The sequence below is a fragment of the Physcomitrium patens genome, chromosome 20 (genome assembly GCF_059467195.1).
Source record: "Physcomitrium patens ecotype Gransden chromosome 20, ASM5946719v1, whole genome shotgun sequence".
In the NCBI taxonomy this organism is placed as follows: Eukaryota; Viridiplantae; Streptophyta; class Bryopsida; order Funariales; family Funariaceae; genus Physcomitrium; species Physcomitrium patens.
In genome coordinates, this window is record NC_143429.1 from 16,914,005 (window position 1) to 16,919,856 (window position 5,852).

The 5,852-nt window shown below is 33.1% G+C and overlaps 1 long non-coding RNA gene across 1 annotated transcript; it reads right to left on the minus strand.

The window, feature by feature from the left end:
* Positions 1–2,213: 2,213 nt before the first annotated feature.
* LOC149987317 (uncharacterized) lies at positions 2,214–4,712 on the minus strand. Its single transcript, XR_016499050.1, has 2 exons — positions 3,837–4,712; positions 2,214–3,608 (listed from the first exon to the last, which is right to left on the minus strand). It is a non-coding gene; the product is annotated as an uncharacterized LOC149987317 (long non-coding RNA).
* Positions 4,713–5,852: the final 1,140 nt, after the last annotated feature.

Below are 5,852 nucleotides of genomic sequence, written 5' to 3' on the forward strand. Positions count from 1 at the left end.
TATGATTCCAAAATTGATCCGATAGGTGGCAGCTTAAAATCTCAACACATTGAAATCTCAAGAAAAGCCTTAAGATATTAGACTATAGAATTCAAGAAAATTTTGCTAGGTAAGTAAAAAAGATTGGATGGCATGTAGTAGAGGGTTCCAACTACAACGCAACCTCAGAGCCGACTTTGTAAAAATTCTTCATATAATGCAAACAAGTTTGCTAAGAGGAAATGACTAAAATAACTCATGACAAACGATAAAACCTCACCGTAGTAAGAACACTTCTTCTCTTTTTCTACCCATCCCTTGGCGCAACTTCCTTTATCAACTCCCTTATGCTACTCTCAAGAATCTTGAGATTGAATCACTGTGAGGACCCTCTCCCTTCTATAATATTTTTTAAAAAAACTAGTACCATAAAATCTAATACCTTTAAAATCCTACTAAAGATTCAAATCCAATAGAAAATAAATCCTTCCAAAGCAACTTCAAAGACATCAACTCGTTTTTCTCCCACTTGCAGATGAAAACACAAAACTTCTTCATTTTTATTTTTTTTTTTCAAAATAGCACTAAAATCGACAATTATAATCATCATCTCAATAAGCTTTAAGCATAGGGGCACTAATCCCAACAATAAAATAAAAACAAAACACTTCTATAATGTCCTTGAGCACCAATAGCAAGATAAAGAAGAAGATGGATAGCGGAGGAACAACAACAAGGGCATCAATGCACTCACTAAGACGCTTAATGTAAGAGAAATAAAAAATGAGAATTAATAAGTAAAATAAATAAATATAAATAACACACCTTAAACAATAGACAAAATAGTGTTGGATTAATTCAAATAATTTTATATTTTTAGAAGTTTGAATTATTTAAAAAAATCTACACTCATACAAATATTGTAGCAATTCCAAAAAACCTACAATCTATCGTACTTCTCTAAGTTTTTCCATTTATCCTTCAAATCAACTTTAGTTCATCCTCAGAATGCATCTATATTATCATTCAAGATCTTCTAATGTCATTTTTCATGTTTGTAAACTTGTCGCTTCAAAAGTTCAACTTCTTTATCTATCAATTTCTTCTGTATTTGTCTTTGTGCTGAGCTTGATCCAACCGTAAGAAAGGAATCACTAAGTTTACATTCACATATAATTTGCCCAAAATTACAAATAAGTACTTCTAAAAGATGATAAACTTCTTCAAGGAACCGCTTCTCTTTTTGTCCTCTATGCACTAAGCCACCTCAGGTTATGATTTTACAAGAAGACTAATAAGGTTCAAAAGCACAAGAAGTTACCTTAGGATTGTGAATACCTAGTTCAAGGTGAAGAAAACTTGATGGAGATGGAAAACAATCCTATAAATTATTAGAATGTACACATTCATGTGAGTTTGAGGAAGAATTGTGTTTGTCGTTGTATATGCTATCATCATCCAAATCTATTGTATGTGCTAAAGAAGAGAGATTTAAAAGACTGAGTCCTAAACCTGTAGTATTCCTTGGATTTTTTAGTTGTACATATGCCAAAGAAAAGAGTTTTGAAAGGCTAAATCCTAAATCTAAAGTAATCCTTGGATTTTTTAGTTTTTCATGTTGTTTACATACTTCTACTTGATCCTTTACAAGTTTTTTCAGAATATGATGACCATCCTCCACTACTACAACTGCTCTTTTTATCTCTGCAATTCTCGCTTCAAAAATATTTTATAGCTAACTTTGCAATGCTTAAACTATTTTTTTTAATTCCTCAATCTTTTCATCAATATTATCTTATATGTCACGAAAGTGGTGATCTTGAGCACTAAAAAAAGATTCAATAGGAGGGCATTGAACCAAAGATTGGCCTTGCAAGCTATACTTTCTAAAAATGGTAGCTGCCACAGATTCTTTTAAAGTAAGCAGATCCAATAAAATCCAAGTTTTGGCCACTAATGCTCTAAACTTATCATGAATAACTTCTACTTATTATGGGTCTATTTTTTTTGGCCAGATAATCTTTTAAGCTTACTTTTCAGCTCTAAGAGAGACCAATCAAAAGCTTTCTTTTCCAATACAGGCTGCTGAAGCTATCTCTACACAAACTCTTTTAACTCTTTTGCAAGTTCAAAAATAAGTGAATACTTGAATCCTTCGAGATATTGTAATGCTAGGTTGACGTTGATTTCCTTGAAAATTGGATTATCAAGTTGATGAGTAAGGTCTCTAATTAGCAACATTTATCTCAATCAAAGAATATCTTTTGGAAAAGATAGCATCTGTGTTAATTCTTGTATAATATTCATTCTCAATATATGCTTGAGAATATATTCCCATATCTAAACATATATGAGCTTAAAACCTACTTCCTTCCTTCCTCTCAATGTTGACTATATTATTATTTTAGATTTTTCAACAACCTTTCAACAAAACACAAAAACAAAACTAAACAAGGATAAAATAAATAAATAAATAAATAAATAAATATAAGACTTAAGACCTAAGAAATCAAACTTAGAATCAAAATATATTTGGAAAGAAAAATGATCAAAATATATTTGAAAGTTTTAGAATTCAATAGTGTATATTAACTTTACTCAAATTATTTAAATTTAAACTAAAATTTAAGTTATCATTGACTATTCATATAAATAAAGTTAAAATAAAATAAAAAGAAAAAAAAAGTAAAAAAATGTTATTATTTTGTAATACTTATTATAAACACAACTAAAAGTCATAACTAAAAGTTAAGTTAGAGTGAAATTGTAAAAAAAAACTTTTGTTGTACATGTCATGAATATGACTAAAAGTTGTAACTAATGTTTAGAATAAAGTAAAACTATAAAAAAAGACTTTTGTAGTAGATGTCATGGACATAACTAAAAGTAATAACTAAAGTTCAAAGTAGAGTACAATTGTAAAAAACAGACTTTATAGTGGGTGTCATGGATATAACTAAGACTTATAATTAAAGTCCAAGATAAAGTAGAATAGTAAAAAAAAGAAAAAACTTTTATAGTAGGTGTTACAAACATAACTAAGTTTTATAACTGAAGTTTAGAATGAAGTAAAACTATAAGAAAAACTTTCGTAGTAATTGTTATGGAGATAATAATGTATTACAACAAAATAAAGTAGAATTGTAAAAAAAAACTTATTTTTAGTAAAGTCTGCACAAAAAATTCAGAAGTGGGTGCTTAAATAGATCACAATGAGTGTGCATTACTAAGTAAATTGTCACTCAACAGTATAACATGCGATATATATCTAAACCTGGTTGCAGCTGTAAACAAGTAATTATCACACACTGTATACATTCAAACCTAGTTGCATCTATTAGCAAGTGATAATGTGGATGTCCAAGGAGCAAGAGAGAGTAGAGATACGAGAGAAGGTAACCACGTTAAGTGGGCAGCGGCAGAGAATCAAAGAGGAGACACAGAACCACAAACCGAACTGGGAGCAGCTGAGAGCAAGGGAGGACGCTTGACAATGACTCGGGTAATGAACGGCCCACCCGGATGTGCTTCTGTTAAATGTGAGTGGTGCTGGCCTAGTACTGTCGTGTCCTACCAAGCCTCCACGAGGGCTTCGTCCCTCGTCAGCAGCACAGGTAAGCACTCACCACCTGCGCCCCTTCCTGTCCTAACCTCAATTTTCGTGGCGGTTTGTTTTATATTTCTTAAGTAGGAGGGACACTGTGTACAGGTGTGACCAGCACTTCAGACTCCCCTTCACAGTCATTTTTCCTTTTCCTAGGTAGAATCGATATGGAACCTGCTGTAGTCCCGGTGTCATTCCTATCAACATCTCCTTAGACTTCACTTTCACTCTTAAAGTTTGCTCAATAATATACCTCATGAATGTACCATACGCACGCAATCCTCTATAATGCTTCCGAATCGATATTCTGTGTGACTGGCAGTCTCACACCAACTTTGCTTTCAAACTATTCAACTCTCATTGGGGTTCGGTTCTTTCCGTCCACTACCGCCAAATTTTCAGCTCTACTGTAAGCCTCCTCTCAGCAGCCACGAACGTGATGTCATGTCCTTGAACAAACAGCCAGTGGCAGGAAGTCTCTCCCTTTCATGTCCAGATTAGCTGCAAAGAGCTAAACCGAGAAAAACGGTCATCAGGGGCACCATCACCACGAATTTAGCAGGAGAAGGAGAAGCGTCGCACATAGTAAGGCAGGGGTGTGTGGGGTGTGTGGGGGTGGAGGAATCCAGGGGCGGAGGATGTGCATGCGAGCCATCATCTGAGCCTCGCTCCAGCAGGAGGAGCAAGAGGAGGAAGAGGGTCAGCAGGCAGCAGCCCTGCGCGCTGCTGGCGTGGGTGGGGGGATCGGCGTGGCGAGGAGGCGCTGAGTGGACTTCGCTACTCCCTCCCTCCCCCGCCTGTCGCGGTGATGTGCCGGTCTGCGTCCCGTGCGGCGGGGCACCTGCGTGAGTGAGTGAGCGCCTGCCCGCCCGCCTGGGCCTGTGGTCACGAGGGAGGAGAATAGCAATGTCCACCTGCTCCACACCACGCTATTGACACCACAACCCCTCCACCACTCATCCACACATTCATCCATCCATTCAAATATTCATATATCTATCCATCCATCCCACAGCGCCACACCCCCTCCACCTCCATTCCCTATTAACATTCAAATCTGTATCTTTTTACCTTTATATCTCTCCATTGTAGCCTTCAAGTGTGCACTCCTTGGATGCGTATTCACACATCTCCCTTGAGCAAACTGTCTGCTTCATTGTAATCAAAACTGGGTGACCATACTTATTTTCATACACAAATATTATTTTATTAATTCTAAACCCCACAGTTTTCCTCTTTTGTCTGTACATGATTATAAAAGACATTTTACATGATAAAACGTCTATGTGTGTATATATATATATATATATATATATATTCACATACTTATGCACATATATTTTCAAAAGGAACATTTCACTTTATTCGAATATATACTTAATGTGTTTAGTTGATAAAAAGTCACTTTTAAATTACTTTTTATCTTTTCTCTTTCCTATTACTCTTGGATATTTTACAATTATTGCAGCAATATTCAAACTGTAAAAACAAATAAAACAGCCAAATATAAAGTACACTTTGTATTTAACAATAAAAATCCAATTAGCTTATTTCCTATTTAAACATATGTATATGTGAATATATATATATATATATATATATATATATTCACATAAAAATACATGAACATGAGCCTAAATAAATCCAATGATATATATATATATATATATATATATATGTGGTTTATGATATAGTTAATGATATGTATGGTGTATGTTTGAAAATTCTTTAAATAATAAAATAGATGATTTTTTAACATTTATTTATTTTGCAGACAATTCAAACAGTAAAGAAAAGAAAGTAAATAAATTGCATGTATGCTCTTCTACTTTTAATATTTTTCATAACCTTTGGGCTTGTATTTTTCTTTTTCTTTGTGTAGTATATTGTAAATTTCAACACCATTACACAAGATTTTTACTGATAAATCCAATATTATTGGGTACACAATTAAATATTTTTATATACTTTTCTTTACTTTCTTTTATTTTCTTTTTGAACGAAAGATTAAGATACAAACAAAAACTCTTGTGCAATATAAATTCTTATTCATTTTTTGCTATTGCTCTTTAGATATTTTTTGTGGGATTAAACATTGTCTAAAGCTACTTAGTTAAAACAAAAGAATGGAATTTCTTACATTATAATCAAGATATATAGTTTAATATGAATATAACTATACACTAAATAATTTATTTATTATTTAAATTAATATTACATACTAATATATTAAATATAACATATTCTATTAGATCACTATTTTTGATAC